This window comes from Macrotis lagotis, chromosome 1, assembly GCF_037893015.1.
Source record: "Macrotis lagotis isolate mMagLag1 chromosome 1, bilby.v1.9.chrom.fasta, whole genome shotgun sequence".
Lineage (NCBI taxonomy): Eukaryota > Metazoa > Chordata > Mammalia > Peramelemorphia > Peramelidae > Macrotis > Macrotis lagotis.
In genome coordinates, this window is record NC_133658.1 from 358752285 (window position 1) to 358778303 (window position 26019).

The 26019-nt window shown below is 38.3% G+C and overlaps 1 long non-coding RNA gene across 1 annotated transcript; it reads left to right on the forward strand.

Moving 5' to 3' along the window:
- Nucleotides 1–322: 322 nt before the first annotated feature.
- LOC141517842 (uncharacterized) lies at nucleotides 323–2896 on the forward strand. Its single transcript, XR_012477009.1, has 2 exons — nucleotides 323–509; nucleotides 2687–2896. It is a non-coding gene; the product is annotated as an uncharacterized LOC141517842 (long non-coding RNA).
- The last annotated feature ends 23123 nt before the right edge of the window (nucleotides 2897–26019 follow it).

A 26019-nucleotide genomic window follows, 5' to 3' on the forward strand; every position in this document is an offset into this window, starting at 1 on the left:
AATTGGGCAGTTGAGTTTTCCTCTAGCAGATGGTATTCATCATCCTTTGCTTTCTGCCACTTGGCTCTCATCTTCTTGTTGCCTTCTCCAGAAGAATAAGGTCAGGCTGATTCTTCTCCATCCCTTCTTGAAATTGTGAGCTCCCTGAGGACCAACTCTGGACTTGTCCTTTGTCTGCTGTTTATGTAACATTATTTGTTGCCTCATTCATTTTAGGGTTTGGGAAACGGGGCTAGAATTTCTCCCTCTGGAGACTGTGACATCATAATGCCCTGGAATACATAAGTCCTTTGAAAGTCAGGTTGGGGAAGGCTTCCAGTAGGTGTCCTCTAGGAGATCTTTCAATGACAGTGAGGAGGAGCATATGACCCCCTCCTCCTCTCCTTGGACCACAACAAGGAGTGACATAGTCAGTTTGACCCTGGAGAAGATGCTGAGGAACTGAAGAGGAAGGAGGAGTCCATCAGTGTGGGGAATGGGATTCCTCCTAATGCAATTCAGGCTTGAGGGTAAATGCAATTCAGGCTTGAGGGTAAATAGACCCCCAAATGTACTCAAATTCCTGTGGGAGTGCCCTGCTTTTCCATTGTTATTTGTAGGACCAGACATTAATCTACGATATAACCTCCTTCACTTGTTGCAGGTCTCTGAGTTTCATCCTCCATTTCCATGCCCCTTCTTCCGCTTTTGCTCAATCTGATTTTGCCTTAGGCCCTTTATTCCCTTCAGGCTGCCTTGAATCCTGACCTCATATATCTTTTACTTGCCTTGAGCCTTTGACCTTCCTCCCCTCACCACAGATCTGACTCCCTTCCCTGGCCTCTGGTCTCTAAGTCCTTGAGCTACCTCAGGCTCTGCCCTCTAGTACTTTTAGTTTTTGAAAGTCAGTGGGGTTAAGTGGCTTGCCCAAGGCCACACCGCTAGGTAATTATTAAGTGTCTGAGACCGCATTTGAACTCAGGTACTCCTGACTCCTGGGCTGGTGCTCTATCCACTGCGCCACCTAGCCACCCTCATCTCTAGTACTTTCTGAGGACTCTAGCTGACTCCTCTATTATTTCAGGTTCCTGGTATACTGTTTAACTTAGGCACCTGAATGGATCCTTTCCCCTTTTAGGTGCTCAGTACCCTACCTAGTTCAGAACTGCTCAGCCAAGTGCTCAAAAGATGGATTTCCTCTATCTCTGCTTTTTGGTGATCTTGGTTTTTTAATTTATGGTCTTTTCCTTTTATTTTGAACCCTTAATACTTTCCATATTTGGGAAGAAGTTTCCTTCTTTGTCTCTCAAGTCTTAGTCAGGTCTTCAATCTGGGCAGGACAGATTTCCCCATAAGCAATATGGACTCTTCCTACTCTGTCACATGCTATACCAGAAACTAATGCATGTCTTCCCTTAGACTAAAGAGAGTGGCTATGTTCTTGAGAAGGCAAGGAGCTGAATCTGATCAGTTCTCTCTCATGGTTAAGGCTCCTGGTCTAGCCTTAACTATGTATGCCTGCTTCCTGGCTGTGGTTGGATCTTTTTGAATATCCTTAACAGTTCAAGTGTATCTGGAGTGGGAGAGGCATCGGGTGGCTCTGACTGGTGAGTTTGTGACCTATGAGTTGAAGTGGGCAAAGTGCTGGTGATGCTGGGACCAACTTTCTCATTAGGGGATAGTTAGAGCAAGAATCCAAGAGATGTACTTCATCTTGGATCTTTTTGGTTGAAAATTTTGGGTTGTTCTAGTTAATGACTTTGGATCTCTTTGACAAGATTCTGGGCTATTTCATTTAGTTCCCTTGGTACATATTTGGCTCACGACATTGGTTTTTCTCAGCTAATGAAACTTTGACCTATTTGACTAAGGATCTTGGCCAACAAAGATTTTTTTAAACTAAGGATTTTGGATTACATCCACTTGGACCTTGAACAACTTTGATTAAGGACCTTGGATCACCTAGCTAATGTTAGAATCCTTTGGCTGAAGATCTTGGTCACTTTTGTTAATGGTTTTCACTTGATTAAGAACTTTGAAACTTCTCAACTAACGGCCTCTTTGACTAAAGACTTTGAATAACCTCAGATAATAGCCTTGGATTAATGACTAAGGATTTTTTTTTTTAGGTTTTTGCAAGGCAAATTCAGTTAAGTGGCTTGCCCAAGGCCGCACAGCTAGGTAATTATTAAGTGTCTGAGACCGGATTTGAACCCAGGTACTCCTGACTGGCCTGTGCTTTATCTACTATGCCACCTAGCTGCCCTTGACTAAGGATTTTTTGCCAGCCTGTCTAATAATATTTTGAACCTCTTTGATTAAGAACCTAGAGCCTCTGGCTAAGAGTATTGGTTCACCTCATCTAATGATATTGGAACTCTTTGTCTAAGGACCTTGATTTAGCTAAGGACTTTGTACAGTATCAGCCAATGACATTGAACTTTTTCTGGTTAAGGATTTTAGGCCAAGAAGCTAATGCTTTGGATCTCTTTGGTCTTAAGGTCTTTGGGATGCCACATAGATTGACTTTAGACTTATTTTGACTAAGAATCTTGAGTCACCTAAAGACTGGAGTCTTCTTGAGCAAGGATTTAGACTATCTCAGCTCAGGACTTTGGACCATCACATTTCATGAATTCAGATTTCTTGGGTTAATATGTTTGGTATTATTGGCAAATAAAGATCACCTTTTTTTTTTTTGTATCAGACTCCCTGCCCTTGACAGGACTTCTGAGCATCCAGAAGGGAAGATCCGACTGAGACCTGGTTAGGCATTCATGGCCATTCTTGGATCAGTCTCCAGACATTTCTGATGAGAAAACATTCATAACAACTTCATGTTTCAATGCCCATCAACAGACTATGTCCTGCCAAACACTTCTCAGGTCAATAAATCTTGATGTTCAACAAAACCAAATCCCATATCTCTTTAATACCAGGCTGTCCATAAACTGCACTGGTCCAGGTAGGGGAGGTAACATGGGGGAGGGAAGTGAGGAGTATTTCATTTCTGAATGGATTGATCTTCATGGTCTTGTCGAGGTTACAAAATCATTGATTACTATTGCTTTATGTGTGCATGAGTTTATTACTGTTTCTTTTGTCCTTTGGGAGGTGAGGTGGATTTTCTGTCTTAATATACTCAGTGTTAAATCTTCAAAACATTTCTCTTTTTCAGTTTGACTGACATTTACTGAAGGTTGGGTAGCCTTGTGCTGGGATTCAATTTTATTTAATTCAAACCATTCACCAGAGGTTAATTTCATAGAAATCTCTGTGTTAGGCTCTGAGACTACGAAGATGAAAAAGTGACAGTGTGCTTGCCCACAAGGAGTCTATATGAAACTTGAAGAATATGGCATATACACACATAATACAATATAGATGGCATGTACACAAAAAAATACAGTCCATAGAAGAGGGTACTTAGGCAAAGGAGATGAAGGGCTTTAGGAAAAATTGGGGATAGTATTAAAATCAGGGATGGCTTCAGGGAGGAGGTGAACCTGGAAAAATTTTGAAAAGCAATGGGGGGGCAGCTAAGTGGCACAGTGAATAGAGCTTCGTTCCTGAGATAAGGAGGACCTGAATTCAAATATAATCTCAGACAATAATTATCTAGCTGTGAGACCTTAGGCAAGTCACTTAACCCCACTGCAAAAACCAAAAAAAGAAAGAAAAGCAATGGAGGGGGAGTTGGACTGGTATTGGGGATCATTCTGTGGAGGAACCTTTCTATATTACCTTTCTATATGAATACAGAAAGACAGAAAATGGCATGTTGACTTTGGGGAAGCTGGAGTATAAGGAGGGAAGGCTGGAAAAGCAGAGGGGGCAGCCAAATTGTAAAGGGTAGTTCTTGCCATCAATGAGCTCACTGGCTAATAGCAGTGATGAGGTAAATCTAGAAACAGCTACAACATAAGAAAAATACGATAAAGAGGAGTCATGAGAGGTTTAAAACCAAATAAAAGGGGTGGCTAGGTGGCACAGTGGATGAAGCACCAGAGTCAGGAGTACCTGGGTTCAAATTCGGACTTAGACACTTACTAATTACCTAGCTGTGTGGCCTTGGGCAAGCCACTTAACCCTGTTTCCCTTAAAAAAAAAACCCTAAAAAAACAAATAAAAACAAGGTTAGGGGATAGGTAATCTCTGACTGGGGGCAATCACAAAAGACTTCCTGGAGGAGATACACTGCTTGATCTGGCTCCTGGAGGATAGGTAAGATTTGGACAAGTGGAGATAAACATTCCAGACATTTGGACAATTGGACAATTCCTCAACACAGCTTGGTTACAGTGGATAGTTATTACATCCCTTGAGCATGGAACATTTGTGAGAGTTGGGAAGGGGGGAGTGGCAGAGCCAGACAGCCAAGGGTTCTGAATGCCAGACTTAGGATCAAGGGTTTTGGGACAGGACAGTGAATGCTGGATTTGGAGTGAGAGAGACTGTTCAAATTTTGTCTCTGACACCATGTGACCTCAGACAAATCACAATCTGAGCCTGCTGAAAAGGGGATAAGGTTTTATCTGTATTACCTACTTCAGTGATTTAAGGCTTACATGAAATAATGTGTGAAAAGCTCGTTGTAGGCTTCAATTTTAAAGTATGTAAAAATATGAAAAATGTTTCAAAGCACTTAGAGAAATGTAAATCAAAACAACTTGATATACTATATCACACCTATTAGATTGGCTAATAGAAAAGGGAAATGAGAAATGTAGGAAGGAATTGGGAAAACTAGGATGCTAATACATTGTTAGTGGAGTTGTGAAACATTCTGGAGAGCAATTAGAAACTATGCCCAAAGGGTTATAAAGTTGCATACTCTCTGATCTAGCATTAGGCTACTGGGTCTGGATCTCAAAGAGATAATAAGTGAAAAATTACTCACATGTACATATTTATAGCATCTCTTTTTATGATGACAAAGAATTAGAAATTGAGGGAATGCCCATTAATTGGGGTGAAGTTGAACAAAGTGTGATATATGAGTGATGAAGTACTATTGTTCTCTAAGAAATAATGAGCTAAGTAGCAGCTAGGTGGAGCAGATAGAGCACTGGTCATGGAGTCAGGAGGACCTGAATTCAAATGTATCCTCAGATACTTCTTACTTAACTGTGTGACCATAGGCAAGTCATTTAACCCCATTGCCTTGCAAAAAAAAAATGAAAAAAAGAAATGACAGGTAAGTGGATTTCAGAAAAATCTGGAACTACTTATATGAACTGATGCTGAAAGGAGAAAGCAGAACCAGGTTACCATACACAGTAACAGCAACATTGTGTGATGATCACCCATGGTAGACAGCTATTTTGAGCAATACAGAGATCAAAGACAATTAAATTTATTTTTAATTTAAGACAAAGGGATTAAGTGACTTGCCCAAGGTCACACAGCTAGGCCAGTGATTCCAGGGCCAGTGCTCTATCCACTGTGCTATCTAGCTTCCCCCGTTCAAAGACAATTCTAAAAGACTTATGTTGGAAAATGCCATCCACATCCAGAGAAAGAACTATGGTTTCCGAATGCAGATCAAAGTATACTGTTGCACTTTTTAATTTTTTTTGTTTTTTTCTTGTGATTTTTCCCTTGTGATTTTCCAACATGACTAATGTGAAAATATGTTTAACATGATTGTGCAAGTAAAACCTATAACATATTACTTACTATCTTAGGGAGGAGGGAGAAAAAGGATGAAGGGAGAAAATGTCACAAAAATTATATCTACATGTAACCAGAAAAAATATTAGGATAAAAAGTATTGTGTATAAGTTGGAGAGGCAGAAATACTTAGACTGAAGGCTCATCTTGAAGACAAGAAGACCCTGAGGTCATCAAATTCATCTGATACATACTAGTTTGACCCTTGTCAAAATAACATGACTTATCAGTGCCTAGGCAGCTGTCTAAGACAGTTAAATTGTAGAAAAATGCAATGATACACATTGATAGAAGTGTACTCATCAGGAACTCCCTATACACTCCCCCCCCAAAAAATAGACACATATGGCAAAGGGGAGCCATCGAAGACTTGAAGGAGAGAGGGAAATGATTAGACTGATGCATTAGCATTATTCTGCTAACTTTAAGATTGTTCAGAGGGTCTCTCTTTAAGTGTCAGTTCATCATATTTTAATGAACATTGATTAAATCCTTCTGTGCTGGATAATGGGAGTACAAAGCACAAAGATAGACCCTAATCCTCAAGAAACTTTGAGTTTCATGGGGGAAGGATATGTATCATAAATTCCTAAGATTTCAGGTAGGGTAAAATAAAGGCAAAAGGGAGATCCGGGAAAAGTGCTTTGAGAAACCTGAGGAATCACAACAATTTGAAAGGTGAAAGAAACCTCAAGGAAGAAAACCCTGACTTGAAAAGACCAAGGATGAGAAATAGCTGTTTGATAAACACAAAAAGTCCAGCTATTGGGATAAAAACTCTCTCTTCCATAAAAACTGTTGGGAAAATTGGAAGTTAGTATGGAAGAAACTTAGATTAGACCAACACCTCACACCCTATACCAAGATAAGATCAAAATGGATACAAGTTTTAGATATAAAAAATATTATAAGCAAACTAGAAGATCAAGGACTAGTTTACCTGTCAGATATATGGAAAGGGAAGCAGTTTATGACCAAGGAAGAGATGGAGAACATCATTAAAAACTAGTTGATTTTGATTACATTAAATTAAAAAAGCTTTTGCACAGACAAAACCACTGTAACCAAGATTAAAAGAAATGGAGTAGACTGGAAAACAATTTTTACATCTAGTATTTCTGACAAAGGACTCATTTCTAAAATATAGAGAACTGAGTCAAATTTTCAAAAAAACAAGCCATTCCCCAATTGACAAATGGTCAAAGCAAAGACAATTTACAGATGTGGAAATTAAAGTGATCTATAGTCATAAGAAAAATTGCTCTAAATCATTACTTATTAGAGAAATGCAAATTAAAGCATCTCTGAGGTACCACCTCACACCTCTCAAACTGGCCAATATGACCAGAAAGGACAATGATGAAAGTTGGAAGGGATGTGGGAAATCTGGGACACTAATGCATTGCTGGTGGAGCTGTGAACTCATCCAGCCTTTCTGGAGAGCAATTTGGAATTAGTCCCAAAAGGCAACAAAAATGCTCAAACCCTTTGATCCAGCAATACCACTACTGGGAATATACCCTGAAGAGATTATGAAAAAGGGTAAAAACATCACTTGTACAAAAATATTCATAGCAGCCTTGTCTGTGGTGGCAAAGAATTGGAAATTGAGTAAATGTCCTTCAATTGGGCAATGGCTTAACAAACTGTGGTATATGTATGTCATGGAACACTATTGTTCTATTAGAAACCAGGAGGGATGGGAATTCAGGGAAGCCTGGAGGGATTTGCATGAACTGCTGCTGAGATGAGCAGAACCAGAAAAACATTATACACCCTAACAGCAACATAGAGGTGATGATCAACCTTGATGGACTTGCTCATCTCATCAGTGCAACAATCAGGGACAATTTGGGGATATCTGTGATGGAGAATACCATCTGCATCCAGAGAAAGAATTGTGGAGTTTGAACAAAGACCAAAGACTATTACCTTAAATTTAAAAAGAACCTGATATCTTATTATGTAATTTTGCTATCTCTTATACTTTTTTTTCTTTAAGTATATGGTTTTTCTCTCATCCCATTCAACTTAGATCATTGTATACCATGGAAACAATGTAAAGACCAACAGCCTGCCTTCTGTGGGGGGTGAGGGGAGGGAAGCAAGATTGGGGGGGGGGGAATGGTAAAACTCAAAATAAATAAAATCTAAGAAAAAAATGTAGCACCTGAATTGGGAATTTCTTCTCTTTTAATACCTTGATCTCTTCCTTCCTATTGGCAATAATTTGGGAAAAAGGTGATTTGGGGTGATGACTTCAGGAAGGCAAGGAGGGAGGACAGGGATGGCAAGACATTGTGTGGAAATTTAATTAATAGTGTTGGTGAAAAGGAAGTTATTATGGCAACTCTTCTTGAACTCTTGGTCAAAAGCCAAGTCAAAACCCACCATTGGTACTAAGAAGGTGCTTTGTTTTATTTTGAATGGAAGTACTTTTCTTTTTAGGTTTTTGCAAGGCAATGGGGTTAAGTGGCTTGCCCAAGGCCACACAGCTAGCTAATTATTAAGTGTCTGAGGCAGAATTTGAACTCAGGTACTCCTGACTCCAGGGCCGGTGCTCTATCCACCACAAGTAGGAGATTAGTTTGGACTGTTTACCCAAATTTCCTGATAAAAACTGGCTCAAAGACCCATTAAGTCAACTTAATTGGTACTAGCTGGATTAGTGCTTTTTTTTCCTCCTTCACAAATTTGATTTAGAAAAGTGTGGTTTATGATACTGAATAAAATGAGTAGAACCAGGAGAACATTGTATACATAACAGCAACACTGTGGGATGATCAGTTGTGATGGACATGACTCCTCTCAGCAATATGATCAAAGACAATTTTAAATGATCTGTTATGGAAAATATCATACATATCCAGAGGGAAAAACTATGGGGTCTGAATGCAGAACAAAGCATACTATGTTCATTTTCTAAAATTTTTATTTTTTCTTTCTCATAATTTCTCCCCTTTTAGTTCTAATTCCTCTTTCGCAACATGACTAATATGGAAATATGCTAAACATGATTGTATGTGTACAATCTATATCAGAATGTCGGTTGCCATGGAGAGAGAGATAGGAGAGGGAATGGAGGGTAGTAGAAAAGTGTGGAATTCAAAAGTTTTCAAAATGATGAATGTTGAGAGCTATCTTTGCATGTAACTGAGGGAAAAATGAAATGGGGAAAAAATGCAGTTTAGTAACATTTGTCTATTATTCTGATTTTTGCCACCAGATGGCAGAAGATTCATGCGCCAATGGTAATGTTTCTAATTGACAGATGTATATATAATATGGCTTCTATTTTATTCTTTCAATGTTTCTCTCCTCCCTCCTTGACTTCCTCTCCCACCAATTCTCCATTTTCATCTCTCGTCTTTTCTCTGGGGGACAACAAGGAATAGTAGGAAAAAACTGGATTTGGTGAGACCTGACTTTGAATCCTGCCAGCAACACTTGGAAGTTTGTGCTGATTGTGGAGGAGCCTCAGTCTTTTTGTCTGCAAAATGGGACAGCACCTGCAGCACTTATGTTAAAGGGCTACTATGAGACTCCAATGACATATTGTATTAAAGTGCTTTGCAAACACTGAATCAGGATAAAAACTTATCATTTATCTTATTTCTGACCTCACAGGCTTGTTGTAATCATAAAAGTTCCATAGAAATATGAGCATGGACTAGATGTCATCCATGACCCATTTTTTTTATAAGTAGGAAAACTGAGGTCCAGAAAGAGGAGGACATGTGTTTAGATTCCAGGAGCAGACAGAGGCCTAATCCAATCCTTCTGATCCAGGATTCTCTGACCCTCCTCCCAGGCTACTTCCCCTTATATTCTTAATTTTTGTTCCCAAAGTGTTCATTTTTGAAACTGTTTTAGAGGTGATGCCCAGGAGCCTTGAACAGTTCATGTTAGGTGGATATCTAATAATAATAACAGAAGGTATATCTATTATGGTTATAAGATTTACAAAGCCAAACTTTATTTACATTAGTCCATCTGATCATTACTACAACTTGTGATGCAGGAATTGTGGGCATTTTTAATCTAGCAGATGGGCAAATTGGGAATCAAAGAGATTGGTATGCCCAGGATCACACAGCCATATTCTATGTATAGCCACAGTAGAAAGATCACACTTGTTACCCACAGGCTGCTTTTAGCATTAATGTTTACAAATGACAAAATAAATAGTGAACTAGGACCAGCCTATAACAGGAGTTCTTTACCTCTTTTTGCCATGGACAGCTTGGACAGTCTGGTGAAACCTATGGATCCCATCTCAGAATAATGTTTTAAATGTTTATAAAATTCATAAGATTCCAAAAAAAATCACATTTTTTAAAAATATAGCAATGATCAATTAAAAAAACAACCCAAAGCAACCAATTCATAGTCTCCAGGTTAAGAGTATAGATGATCATCTACTTCTAGATTGTATGACTTTCCCCAAGTCCCTTATCCACTCTGATCTTCAAACTGGGATGATAATGGTTTCTGCCTTGGATTCTGAGATCCCTGTGAGTTCTGAGCTCTGTGTCTTAGTCTCTTCAATCAGGTCTCTCTGAGATTGCTTCTCTGAGATTACCCCCCCAAAGTAAAGATCCTCAAAGATGGTACACTAATAACTTGGACTAAGAATTAATACCCTGACTCAAAGCCTGGGGAAGGTCTTCTCTTAGCCTTAAACTTGTTTTGTGGGACAATAAGATTAGGTGAGTTGCCCAAGGTCACCCAGCTAGTAAGAATCAAGGGTCTGAAGTCTGATTTGAACTCAGGTCCTCCTGACTCCAGGGCCTGGAACTCTATCTACTGTGCCATCTAACAGCCCTCATCTATAACCTTGTGACTTGAAAAGGCCAAGATCTACCTGAAAGCTTTACTTCAACCATGTGTACCCCGCATTGGTAGGATGCATCCCATTCTCCCATTGCTTCCTCAGCCACCAGTTTGTCTTCAGCCCCTGCTTATTCCCTTTCCCTTCTTCACTCTCCTAGTCAATCTTTTTGTTCCTCTGGTTTGAGACAGGTCCAAGAACCTCATGCTAAAGGCCCAGATCTTTCCTGTTGGGGAGCAGGATTATATTAGGCTCTTAGTGTGACTCCAGTTAGTGTGTCACTAGATTCTGAGAAATTTTCATAAGAAACATTGATAGGGTCAACAATATCACTACCACTACCACCACCAGCAGCAGTAGCAGCAGCAGCAGCAACAACAATGTCAACTAACAATTATGCTTTACAATGATCTCACCGAATGCTACAACAACCCTAGGAGGTAAGTGCTATTATTATTATCTCTATTTTACAGATGAATAAAATGAGGCAAAAAGTGATTAAGTGATTTACCCGGAGTCATACAGTTAATGAGTGTCTGAGGCCACATTTAAATTTACACAATCCTAATTTCAGGTCCACTGTTTTATCCACCACCTAGCTGATAGTTTAATACAAAGGAATGAATTACTAATCATGGAATTCTAGGTTTGGGGACAGGTTGGGAAATCTTCAGACACTATTCACTCTCAACTCTCAGAATATTTATAGGTCACAGGGCTAACCTTAACCTATAGGTGAAGCACAGGGACATCTTCACAGTGTGGGCTGGTATGGTTGGACCCTCAACCCCACTAATTAATTCTCTAATTTAAATACTATTCTCTTTTAAGTTCCCTTTTTGAAATGGCAGATAGGGAGAAGTGACATATTTGGCTGTTCTTAGCCATTAGCAAGTTCTTGACATGTGTATTCCACAAGAGTCTCTTCTTTGTTTCTCTGGGCTCTCTGCTTCTGTTCTTCTCTCCTCTTAGAATGCTTAATGAATTCCAATCCATTCTTAGAGACTCTTCTTGACCTCATCTCCTTGAGGAAGCCTTCCCTGATCATCCTTCTCCCCAACATCCTTCCAGAACATGGACTAGGGGCACGATTAAAATGGAAAGAGCACTGGATTTACCCCTTTTTGGGGGGAGATTTGACAAGCCACTGGCTCTCTAAACTTTCAATTTTTCTCAAAGAAATATCTAAGAGAGTAACATGATCTCAGGATCATGGATTTAGAACCAAAAGGACCCTTAGATGTGATCTTATCCAACCTCCTCATTCAACATATGATGAAACTGAGCCCCAGGAACACTGAATGACTTACCCAAGTCAATCAGATTGAGTACCTTCTAATGTTTTTTGGAAGCTTTCTCTAGACCAGCAAGTCTCAGACCAAGTCATATGACCTAAGAAGGCACATGGAACAGGAGAAAGAATACTGATTTCTGGAGTCAGAGGACTTGGGTTCAAATCCTGCCTCTTGTACAGAAGCTCAATTTCTCTAGGCCTCAGTTTTCTCAACTAAAATGAGAGAGCTGGTCTAGATGATTACCAGGCTCTCTTCCATCTCTAAATCTATGATCTTTTCTTACTACTTCTTATGTGTGTGCTTGTATGTGCCTAATCCCCCAATTAAAATAAGTGATGATGAGTTTCATAATTTAATTTAACAAGTACATTTCATTTGCCAGGGACTGTGTTAGATTCCAGGGATGTAAAGACAAAAGTGAAACATTTCCCGTCCTCTAGAACCTTATATTCTAGAGGAGAAGATATATATATATATGTACATATCTATCTAGTTATCTCTATAGTGCATAGAAAATAGAGTAAGAATAAAGATAAAATAGCTTTAGAAGGGAGCTGGGGCCCAATAACTGGAGATAACAGAAAACTTTCTTCCCAAAGGTAGCATTTGAATTATCTTGAAGGAAGGCAGGGATTCTGAGTGGTAAAGGTAAGTAAACAGAGTGTTCCAGATCTGGGAGACAGCCCATGCAAAAGAGTAGAGCTGGGAACCAAGGGGTCATATATAAGAAACAGGAAGTAATAATGAAAAATGACTTAGGGTGTCTATACTGATGTTCTGTCCCCTCAACTCTCATTCTTCATTTTGTTGGGTGATTTGGGGGGACTGTTGCAATGGGCATAAACATTTACTAATTACCTATTCTGTCCTAAACACTAGGCTAATTGCTTTACAAATTATTTGTTTGAAAATTCGAAGGACAGAAATCGGCAATAATCCAGACTCTACCTAGGTGACTGTGTCTTGGGGAGGAGATGCCCCTGATGCTGTTCTGAAGCACAGTAAATCCCCTACAAGTCACCAACCTAGATACATCTACTCAAGGAAGCAAAAAATTCCTCTGCTGGACCAATTCTGACCTAACTTCCAGTATTGCTCTAGGAGCAACAATGGTGGGGCTTCTTGGGAACTTGGTGTCATCATGTTAGCTAGTAGTCATTTGGGGAGGGAGGGAATGTAAGTTGAGGGAATTGGATTTGCAGCAGCTCTTAAACTGTTTGTTGGTCCTTCCTTCACAATAACCAGTCTCTGACCTAGAAGAGGGGTCTGGAATTCTGAGTTTCTGTGCACCAGATTTAACTGAGGGCTTGAGAAAGGTTCACCTTCCATTTGGGCAAATACTTTTTTATTCTGTCACTCTTCAGGAACTAATGGACAGAAGAATTGGGAAGCCTAGGTTTGTATTATAGCTTTCTCATTCCAAAGTTGTGATTGGGGCAAACTATTGCTAGGATTTGTGTGCTGAGGGCAAGCACTGCCTTATGCAGCTGAATAAATGGTGCAAAGTGGATCTTTGAATGGCAGGGATAGATCCCTCCTTGTAGGAGAGAGTCAAATGCCCTGGAAGTAAGGGACCATTGATAGGAGGCCATTGTGGGAGGGAGCAGGGTATAGTAGAAGGGGTATTCTCTTTTCAGGTTAAAAATCACTGTCATCTCTTGTTTCTACTTAAGGCAATCATTCTACTTCAGTCCCTCATCACTTCGTGACAGGACTTTTTTTTCAAATGTTATTTTATTTCATTTTTTTCCAATTACATGCAAAGATAGTTTTCAACATTCATCATTTTGCAAACTTTTGAGTTTCACTATTTTTCTTCCTCCCTCCCTTTCCCACTACCCCATGACAGAAAGTAATCTGATGTAAGTTGTATATGTACAATCATGGTTAACATTTCTATATTAATCATGTGAAAGAAGAATCAGAACTAAAGAGGGGAAAAACCATGAGAAAGAAAAATAAATTTAAAAAACAAGTGAAAATAGTATGCTTTGATCTGCATTAAGATTCCATAGTTTTTCTTTGGATGTGAATGATGTTCTTTTAGAATTGTCCTTGATCATTGAATGGCTGAGAGGAGCTAAGTCCATCAAAGTTGATCATCATACTAAGTTGCTGTTAATATGGACAATGCTTTCCCGGTTGTGTTCACTTCACCCAGCATCAATTCATGCAAGTCTTTCCAGATATTCTGGAGCTGATTGAACTTTTTCAATAGCTTATTAATTGTCCCCTTGTTTCAAGTCTTTCCCTTCTCCCTCTTTCATACGTTTTCTAAAATGATTTTCCAAAAAATTAAGTCTGGCCATTTCATTCCCCAGATCAAACAACTTAGTTCCTTAGTGTTGCAGTTCTTCAGTCATGCCCACCTTTTTGTGACCCCATTTTAGGCTTTCTTAGCAAAGATACTTCAGTGGTTTGCCATTTCTTTCTCCAGTCCATTTTGCAGATAAGGAAACTGAGGCAAACAGTTAAGTGACCAGCCCAAGCTAATAAGCATCTGAGGTAGATTTGAACTCAGGAAGATGAGTCTGCCTGACTCCCAACTCAAAGCTCTATCCACTGAGCCACTGCCCTTGCTGGCTGCTTATTACTTCTATGCTAAATTAGAAACTTCTCTATGGGCAGTTAAGGCCCTTTATAATATGATTCCGTCCTATTTTTCAGATTTCTTACATGTTATTTTCCATTTCTACACTTGGAGGTCCAGTTCACACTGGACTTCTTTACTCTTTCTCACATATAACATTTCATCTTCCATCTTTGTACTTTTTGAACAGGCTAACTTCCAAGCCTGGAAATGTGTCAACTCTACCTCTTAGAAACACTTTCTTCCTTCAAAGTTCAACTCAAACATTATCTTCTCCATGATTCCCACCCCCTCCTAAGAGTAAGTCCTCCTACCCAATTGCCTTGTATTTACTTTGCATATATTTTGTTGCAGAACTCTTTATATTATGTGGGTGTGATGAAGGCTGTGAGTAGTTCTTGGATGAAATCAGGGAATATTATACTCACTCCCACCCTTCTGCAGTGCTGGGATATTTCCTTATCTCCTCTCTCCAGGTTCAAAGGCAGTCTAGTGGGCATCGTTTTGGAATAGACTCAGAAATGAACAAAAATGCAGAAGTTTTCTAAGCAGCATGGCCCTCACCTTGGAACAATTCTGGGGAAATCTCTTCTCCCATGGAATAGTTTCCTCTTGAGTCTCAAATTTATTGGCTTAGTTAAAATATCTATTAATGTATTTTATTAGCAATATCAAGTAATCTAAAAATAGATGCAAGTCTTTCCCTTGGGTAATGCTCTAGGTTTGAAAAAACAGAGGGGAAAAAAGTTATTGATTTTTGCTTTCACCAACTGCCACAATTGTTATAATTGCCTTTTTTCCTAGCCTCAGTTCTGTGCTACTCCTACTATGACTCTGTCTTCCTTCTCTTGCTCTCTGGACTCCATGTTTATCCCCTTCTCCTTCCTTTGTCTCTCCAACTCCTCCATCCAGTGTCCTAAAACCTGGACCCTTCCTTAAGGCTACTGAAATCTCAAAATGTTATACAGTGGTCCTGAATGGAGGTTTTCCAAAGTCTATAGGATTCTAGGTCTTAGCTACTGGTGTTATATTCTTATTGATGTTTTTAGTCCCTGCTCTTAAAAGGCTAATATAAGCTGTTCCAAGTGATCTAGGGAGTTCTGAGCTGCAAAAAAGCTAAAGATAATCAAGTGTTTACACCAAGTTCATTACCAAAATGGTGAGCCTCTGGGCTGCCCAGAGGAGAGGTAAACTGACCCAGGTCAGAAAAATGGAACAAGCTTCTGTGATGATCAGTGTTGGGACTGGGCCTGTGAGTAGCTGCTAAACTTCCAGCCTGGGTAAAATTGGGAGATACAGTTGCAACATTATCTTCTCCCACCTCAAAGCCAAACAACAAAAACATTCCCTTAAAAGTTTATGACTTAGGGGCAGCTAGATCAATGATGTGATTAGAATTCTTAAACTCACTAGATGTGTGACCTTGGGTAAGTCACTTAAACCCCAATTGGCTCTCCAAAAAAAAATTTATAAAAGGAAAGTTTAGGTTCTATCTTACTCTATAGAGTTCTTGAAGCCAAGAATTATTTCTTTTTTTCTTTGTCTTCCCAGTATTAACTCAATCCATGACTCTCAAGTAGGTTTTTTATCAATTTTTATTGAGTGTCTAAATGAAATCATATATGAGAAACTTACTGTAGCATTAGACAAAATAACTGTGCAAGAATTTCCCTCTTAAGTTTCAGAAAGAGGCTTGGTTCTTACCTCATGATTTCAGGAGGCTCTATATGGATTATCCCCCTATGTTCCCAACAGCTTTCATTTTTATGCTTCTCTACCTAGCGTGGGGCAGGTAACCCTTTTCTACCAAAGACCATTTGTATATTTATTACATCATTCATGGACCATGATTACAAAATTATCAACTTAAAAATTAGCCAACTAGGTCGAACATTTCATTAATTCACCCCTAAAAAGCTCCTAGATTTATTGAATTTCAAGTCCTGTCCTCCCCTGACCTAGAGGTTTCAAAGGTTGACTCTTTAAATGGAGGCTTCTCCAGGCCAGAATTGAAGAGGGGCAGGGGGAGGGACCTACTGAAATAGTGCTAGATTCAAAATGATAGACTTGAATATGAATCTCATCTCCAATACTTCCCAGAAATATGATTATGACCAAGTTTCTCTGAGTTTCAATTTCCTTACCTAAAAAAACAGAAGATACAAATACCTATAGTATTCCACTTCCTTGAGTTGTTGAAAGAATCAAATGAAATAATACAAGATGTCCTGAAAATCTTAGTGCCGATTAAAGTATGTTAAATTTAGCTTAAATTAGGTAATTTTAAATGAAATTTAAGCTACTTAACTTGGCACTAAGGCTTTTTTGGGAAACTTGCATGTATAAAGTGATTTGGTAAAGGAACTGAATTCTCCAACTTTCTCCTTTCTGATGAATATCAACAAACTTTTGAAAATGAAGTCATTGCATGAGGAATGAGTCCCCCTGGACAAATATACAACTCCAGGGAAGGCTTATTTGTCTTGCCCACCTTTGTTGCCATAGAGTCAACTCTAAATAAATCCTTTGATTGATTGATATAGAAAGTATAACCTTATTAACCAAAGAGGCTCTTCTTTTCTCTTGCCTTCCCTCTTTCCTCATCTCTATTCTCTTCTACCTTCTTCCTCTTTCAGAGACTGTTTTGCCTCTTTTTATATTCTCAGAACTTAAAGGCACAGTGTTTGGCATTTCATAAATGTTTATTGATTCATTGACACATTTCTTTCTTTTTTGGTTTCACTATCACTACCCTATCCTGTATTCACCTCTACAATTTCTCTCCACCCCCAAAGTCTTCTCTTGTAATGATTATAGCAGAACAAATAAAAAAAAATCATATTGACCACATATCTCATTTTTCACCTCCAGAAAATCATATCTCTGCATAAAAACAAACCTGCAGAGATGAGAAGGCTGGGGAAGCGTTGTAGAGAGGAATAAAGGGTAGGGTATGGTAGTGATAGCAATAGTCCCCTCTTCTCCCCCCCCCCCCAAAGAAAAGAAAAGAAAAGAAAGAAAAATGTCAATGAAGTAGACTAGATGTGGGAAGGATTATTTACATAATTTTCTGGAGTCATAATTTTTCATTAAATTGATCAGAGTTCATAGTTATTTTCTTTTACAAAGTTGCTGTTATTGTATTAGTTATTCTCTTTGTTCTCTCTTAATTCTGAATCAGTTCATACAAATATCCCTAGTTTTATGAAGTAATAATATTCTATTTCACTCATAAATCATAATTTCTTCAACTAATTTCTAACTGATGAGCATCATCTTTCTCTGATCTTTTTGAGGATTGTCAGAGTATAAGATTATCAAATTTATAATCCTGATAAAAAGATTGATTTCTTTAGAGAATACTCAGTCTTCACTTAGTAACAAATTAAGACTCCTAGGTATCTTACCCCAAGTTAATTACAAACTCAGGAGGACAATGATCAGGGTGCTGGGAGACTTGCCCTGCCAGGAAGAGTTATCAAGAGATCAGATAGTATTATGTACAAAGATGATAGTCTTTGAGGAGTAGTTTTGGGCAGAGAAATCATGCAAATTTCATGGTAAGGTCACAATAGGATGCTAATGATTTTCCCTATTCTCTGTTTTTGTATAAAAGTTCAATTCTTTTCCAGATCAGGATGTCATTTTCTGAAATGTCCTCTACCTTAAGGCTAAGCATTAAGAACTTAGAGAATATTACTAAAAATGTTTAACCTATATTTTAACCCTATATTTTTTAAGAAATATTTTATTTATTTTGAATTTTACATCCCCCCCCAATCTTACTTCTCTTTATATTGTTTCCATGGTACACACTGATCTAAGTTGAATGTGATGAGAGAGAAAACATATCCTTAAGGAACAAACATAAAACATAAGAGATAGCAAAATTACATAATAAGATAATGTTGTTTTTTTTTTAAATTAGAGATAAAAGTCTTTGGTCTTTGTTCAAACTCTACAATTCTTTCTCTGGATACAGATGGTATTCTCCATCTCCACAAGATTGTGCCTGATTGTTGCACTGATAGAATGAGCAAGTCCATTAAGGTTGACCATTACCTCCATGTTGCTGTTAGGGTGTACAATGTTCTGGTTCTGCTCATGTCACTCAGCATCAGTTTATGCAAGTCCTTCCAGGCTTCCCTGAATTCCCATCCCTCAGAACTTCTAATAGAACAATAGTGTTCCATCACATACATTTACCACAGTTTGTTAAGCCATTCCCCAATTGAAGGACATTCACTTAATTTCCAGTTCTTTGAACCACAAACAGGACTGCTATGAATATTTTTGTACAAGTGATTTAACCCTATATTTTTAAGGTTTTTTGACAGTATAAACCTAGTGGTGGTATCACTAGTTCAAAGAGCATAGTTAATTTTTTTAGTTATGGTTTCAAATTGCTTTTCAGAATGGTTGACTCAGTTTACTAGGCATCTTCTCTTACTGGGTCCACATATTTAGGCTTGGCAATCTGACCTCTCAGATACATAGGAGTTGTATGTGGAGGGAGAATGAATCCTCACAGGGCCCCGCTAAGAGTTAAAATGCCTCTCAACCCAAATAAGCTACTTCTCTTTTTTTGCCTCTGAGCACTAGGGTCCTTTGTGCTCTTTGGCCATGAGCCCAAGAACAAACTGCCCAGACCCTTTATCTCCTCCCCCCAGTTCCAAGTCTTTGTTTCAGGAGACTCTTAACCCCTTTAATTTGTTAGTCTCACCTCCCTTACCTCATCAGGAAATCTGAGGTAGCTGCTTGTATAACTCTAAGCCACCCCAAGCAGTTCCCCAGCCAGAAAATGGTTTGCAAAGGTCAGAGGTGTTGGGGTAATTTTTAAACCCCTTCCCTTACTATGATAAGAGAAAAGCTACTCTAGGTACATATGTGGGGATATATGTGCACATAGATGATTGTGTGTTTTGGGCATACTTGTGTACCTGTTCATACACGAGAGCAAGTACATACATTCAGACCTGAGTGTGTATGCATGTATATATGTGTGTGTGTCTGTTTTTAAGGTTTTCTCTGAAGTTTGTTCTTGTATGTATGAAAATATGTCAATACTGTCCCTAGGGGAGTCTACACTGATGCCTCAATGCACTCTCAGTCCTCTTGGGGAAGCTGCAGAGGGGAATCCAACTTTGGTCAGGAGGCTAGAGGACAAAATCTTGACAATCCTCTTCTGATCCTAAGATGCCTAAGATGGCACTACCCCTAAACAGTCTCCCTTTTGCTTGACTTTATCAGGGGGTGGGGAATAACTGAGTAGTAGTCTGGTGCCCTGAGGATATCACCCTAGGCTTGCTTCCCAAACTTCCCAGTTTAGTCATTGGGTCTGGGAGAGGTGGCAGGCTCTGGGTCACAGTGGAACAGAAGGGGATATTGACTCTGCCATTGGTGGAGGTGCTGGATCTGTTCTGGGAAAAAAACAAAAACAAAACAAAAGTTCTTGCAGTTGACACGTTAGTAGCAGAGCTTCATATGTGGCCTCAGTGTTTCCTGTGGTTTTCATTTCCGTTGGAAGACCCAGCTTGTCAGGAAAGGGGAGGGGGCTGTCAGGTTCATTATTTGCCCTTTGCCTGTGCAGCTACTGTTCCCAAAATTGGGAAATTAAAGAGTAACAATATTGCTGTCTTCAGGTCTGGACAAAGTCTTTTCTGCTCCCTTCTGCCTCATCCACTGCAACCACCTACTCTGGGATAAAAGCCTATGGATAGTGGTCAGGCCTAGGCTGCTTGAACCCTCATGGGTGGCTAAGGAGGGCACAGATCCTAAGTGATAGGGTAGAAACCTAGAAGGTGGAAGCAATCTGTATGGAAAAAAAGCAACTTTTAGATACTCCTCCCAACACAAAGGACTTGGGATAGAGGGCAGAGCTAAGACCCTTGATGGGAAAGGACAGAGAGGAACACTTGGACTCTTCCTGTGGAAGGATTGCCTGATAATCCAAAAATCGGTCAACTAGTATTTATTAAACATCTCCTATGTAGCAGGAATTATGCTAAGTGCTGGTTAGACTAGAGATTAGGGACTAGAACTGGGGTTTCACTGGTCTGAAGAACTTCTCAATGAAGAAACTCTTTCTACTAAAGCCAATACCCTTTTTAAAACTTATAGAAGTAAAGAGTTACATAGAACCTTGGGAGGTTAAGCCCAGGGTCACACAGCTAATATGTGTCAGAAGAGGGACTAGAACCCAGGTCTTTCTGTATCAAAGTCCAGTTTTCAATCGACTTAACAGAGATGTTAAGAAAGTGAAGCAGGTTGTTCATATAGGAATGAATTATCACTGTCTTTAATGTTATTGAAGAGACTGATGAAGAGGAGGCATATGGAAACTCATCAGCTGACTTAGGTTTAGAAAAAAGAAATATACAGAAAAGGGATTTAAGGCTATATGACGGGAGATGAATGAGTGTAAGGGAATGGCATTGTTCTGTCAAAATGTTATCAAGAATGCTAAAGTTCAGAATGAACCAAGACTGTCAAGGTAAGCTATGGACAAGGACAACTAATGGAATTTTTAAAAAAAATCTGTACTGATAGAGAAAGGAAGATCAAAGAAAGGGAAAAGGCTTGTTTGGGATAGATAGCATGCTGATAATTCACATCAGAGAGATAGCAGAGTTCCTCAACTTTAATTTGGTTGATTTTTCTCTATCAAGAATAATATTACTTCTCTCATCACACTCAATTTGGATCAATGTTCAACATGGAAACAATGTAAAGACTGACAAATTGCTTTCTATGGGGGGGGTGGGGGGAGAGAAGTAAGATTGGGGAAAAATTGCAAAACTCAAAATAAATAAAATCTTTAATTAAAAAAGAATAATATCTTTTTCACTGGAAATAAAAGAACAAATTAATTCTTTCTGAAAAAACACAATAGAGAATGGATATTCAAGATAAATAAGGAAATAGTATAAGTAGATCTCTGTGTCCTTGATAAATTCAAGTCACCTGTCTCAGATGAATTATCTTCTAAAATCCAGAAAAAAGGTAGATAGAATGGTTGAGCCACTGAGACTTATATGTGGAAGATCACAGAAATAGGAAATATTGGAGAAGAGCAAATGAAGTTTAAAAAAAGTTTTTTAAAAAAGAAGAAAATGAATCTGCAAACTATAGAGCTCAGAACTGGATTTTGGTTCCTGTGAAAATGTTAGATCAGATTATTAAAGAGATGGCTACTCAACATTTAGAAAAGCAAGCAGTGATTCCAAAGAGACAGCAGGATTTCATAAAGAACAGGTCACCCCTGACTAACCTCATTCAACAGATGAAGGGAATACTATGGATATCATTTACCAAGATAGCAACAGCATCTCATACAGTTCTTGGGGAGAAGATGGAGAGATAGCAATATAATCAGATGGATCTAGAACTAGTTGACTGGCTGAGTGATGCTGACAGTTCACTGTAGACGTGATGAAAGGTTAGTGGAGGACTCCAGGGAGCTCTGCTTGAATCTGTGCAGTTCAACATCTATATCAAATTTGTAGGTGATGACATGTTGGGAGGAGTATCTAATGCATTGAGTAATAGAGTCAGGGTCTCCTTTGGAGTTTCTTGTTGGGTTCTGGGTCCTATAATATAAGAAGGACATTGACAAATTGTCCAGATAACCTTCCATCCAGAGGAGGACCACCAGCATGATGAAGGACCTTGAGTCCATGACCTATGAGGACTGGCTGTTTTCCTTGGATAAGAGGAGGCTTGAGAGGACCTGATATCTGTCTTCAGATATTTGAAGGACTGTCAGAGGGAGAATGGACTGCATTTGTTTTGTTTGGTTCTATAGGGCAAAATGAGTAGCAATGGATAGAAGTTGCAAAGAAGTAAATTCAAACTGATGTCAGAAAGCAATTCTTGCAATTGTCCAGCAGTGGACTGGTTTAGATGTCCAGAGGAGGACAAAGGAATTGTATTACAACCAAGAATAACCTCCCAGTAAAACTGAATATAATCTTTCAGGAAAAATGGATATTTAATGAAATAGAAGACTTTCGAGCTTTCTTGATAAAAAACAACAACAAAAAACAGACTGAATAGAAAATTTAATTTTCAATACAAGACTTAAGAGGAGCATTAAAAGGTAAACAGGAAAGAGAAACCATATGGGATTCAATAAGATTAAACTGTTTATATTCTTACATGGGAAAATACTTGTAATTGCTAAAAACTTTCTTATTACTAAGTCAATTAGAAGAAGTATATACAAAGACAGAGGGCATGGGTGTAAGTTGAATTTGATAGGATCATATATCAAAATAATAAAATTAAGAGGTAAGAAAGAGGAATTGGGAGAAGACAGAAGGAAAAGATAGAATGGGGTAAATTGATTCACATGAAAAAAGCACAAAATAGATGGGGGAGATGCAGAAGTGGGGAGTGCATGAACCTAGCTCTCATTGGAATTGATTCAAAGAGGGAAAAACATACACCTTCAGTTGAATATAGAAATTTGCGTTACCCTACAGGAAAGTAAGAGGGGGAAAGAGATAAAGAAAAGGAAGGGATAGAAGAGAAGGTGAATGGAGGGAGGCAATAATCAGTAGCAAAACATTTTTTTCTTTTTTTTAATTAAAGATTTTATTTGAGTTTTACATTTTTCCCCCAATCTTACTTCCCTCTCCCCACCCCCACCCCCCACGAAAAGCAATCTGTCAGTCTTTACTTTGTTTCCATGTTGTACATTGATCCAAATTGAGTACAATGAGAGAAATCACATCCTTAAGGAAGAAACAAAAAGTATAAGAGATAACAAGATCAGACAATAAGATATCTGTTTTATTTTTTTCTAAATTAAAGTAAATAGTCCTTAAACTTTGTTCAAACTCCACGGCTCTTTATCTGGATACAGATGGTATTCTCCATTGCAGACAGCCCCAAATTGTGTTGCACTGATAGAACGAGCAAGTCCATCAAGGTTGAACATCACCCCCATGTTGCTGTTAGGGTGTACAGTGTTTTTCTGGTTCTGCTCATCTCACTCAGCATCAGTTCATGCAAATCCCTCCAGGCTTCCCTGAAATCCCATCCCTCCTGGTTTCTAATAGCACAGTAGTGTTCCATGACATAAATATACCACAGTTGAGCAAAACATTTTTAAGAATGGATAGGATGAAAGGAAAGAGAGAATAGGATGAACATGGGGTAAAATAAGATGGAGAGAAATACATAGTAATCATAACTTTGAAAAAATAGTTACAGCAATTTTCTCTCATAAAATCCCCCCCTCAATTCTCAACTATATAAAGTCAAATAAGACTATAAGTTGGGTCAGCTAGGTGGTGCCGTGGATAGAGCACTGGCTCTGGAGTCAAGAGGACCTGAGTTTAAAACTAGCCTCAGACAGTTAATAGTTACTTAGCTGTGTGACCTTGGTCAAGTCACTTAACCCCAGTGCCTTGTAAGCACTAAAAAAAATAAATATAGGTCATTCCCAAGTTGATAAATGATTAATGTGTATGGACAGGTAGTTTTAAGATGAGGTAAACAAAGCTATTTATAGTCATATGAAAAATGTACTAAATCATTCTTGCTTAGAGAAATACAAATCAAAACAACTCCACACCTCGCAGATTGGCTAATATAACAGAAAAGGAAAATGATAAATGTTGGAGGGGATGTGGGAAAATTGATATAATTATACATTGCTGTTGAAGTTGTGAACAGATTCAACAATTCTGGAGAGCAATTAGTAATTATGCTCAAAGGGCTATAAAATCATGCATACCCTTTGACCCAATAATACCACTACTGGGTCTGATTCCCAAAGAGATTTTTTTTAAAAAGGGAAAAAGCACCTATATGTACAAAAATATTTATAACATTTCTTTTAGTGGTGGCAAAGAATTGCAAATTAAGGGTATGTTTATGAACTAGGGAATAGCTGAACAAGTTATTATATATGATTGAGATGGAATATCCTTAATACTATTATGCTATAAGAAATGATAAGCAGGCTAATTTCAGAACAGCTTGAAAGACTTACATGAAAGTGAAATGAGCAGAACCAAGAGAACATTGTACATAATAATAACAATATTTTGCAATGATCAGTTATGAATGTCAGTTATTTCAGCAATACCTTGATCCCTAAGACAATTCTGAAGGACTTATGATAAAAAATGCAATCCACCTCTAGAGAAAGAACAGATGGAATTTGAATAAAGACCAAAGAATACTTTTTTAAACTTTATCTTTCTTGTTTTTTTCACAATTGGACTAATATGGAAATATATTTTGTATGACTATATATGACTGTACATGATAGTACAGATCTATATTAATTTACTTGTCTTTTCAATGAAGTAGGAAGGGCAAGAGGGAAAGAGATAATTTGTAACGCATAATATTTTAAAATATTAATATTAAAATTTGCTTTTGTAATTATAATTACAATTGGGAAATATTATATTAAAATGAAAAAGATTTAAAATATTAGAAAGTACAGGAATAAATGGAACTTTTCTTTAGGTTGTTTTTTTTTTTGCAAGGCAAACGGGGTTAAGTGACTTGCCTAAGGCCACACAGCTAGGTAATTATTATGTGTCTGAGACTGGATTTGAACCCAGGTACTCCTGACTCCAGGGCCAGTGCTTTATCCACTACACCACCTAGCCGCCCCTTGGAACTTTTCTTAAAAGGATAAGTCCCTGTTGAAGGGCAACTAGGGGATAGAGCCAGGTCTGGAGTCAAGAAGAATCGTCTTTGCAAATTCAAAATCAGATCTGGTCTCAGACACTTACTAATTGTGTGACCTGAAAAAGTCACTTAACCTTGTTCTTTTTTTGTTGTTGTCGTTTTAGTTTCCTCATCTATAAAATGAGCTGGAGAAGGAAATCTTAGTATCTTTGCCAAGAAAACCCCAGATGGGGCCATGAAGAGTTGTATACAAGTAAACAACAACAACAACAACAACAAAGGGAATTCAGTTCAGATATTCGAAATTTCAATAAACCTTCCCATGGAATCACAGATTGGAGAACCTGAAGGAAACCTAGGGGCCATCTTATTCAACCTATGTACTAAAATACTTCCCCTCTCTTCCATATCTGACAAGCTTTTATTTAGAAGCTAGACTTCCAAGAAAGGGAAACCCTTTTCTGTCCAAACCCTGCAGTTCTTTAAATTAGAAGCTGCTAAATCTTGTGTGTTTTGATTATGACTTTATAACATTTGAATTATTTTTTCTGGTTGCTTTCAATATTTTCTCCTTGAGGGGCAGCTAGGTGGCGCAGTGGATAGAGCACCGGCCCTGCAGTCAGGTGTACCTGAATTCAAATTTGACCTCAGACACTTAATAATTACCTAGCTGTGTGACCTTGGGCAAGTCACTTAACCCATTTGCCTTGCAAAAAAACCTAAAAAATTTTTTCTCCTTGAAAATTGGATATAATTTACTGGGAAGTTTTCATTTTGAGATCTTTTTTAGGAGGTGAATGATAATTTTTTTTTCAATTTCTATTTTACCCTCTAATTCAAGACCATCAGAGCAGTTTTCCTTGGAAATTTCTTGAAATATGATGTGTAGGCTCTTCTTTTGATCATGCCTTTTAGTTTGTCCAGTATTTTCTCCTTGCTCTATTTTTGATGTCAGTTGTTTTTCAGTGAGATGTTCTCTTCTATTTTTTTCATTCTTT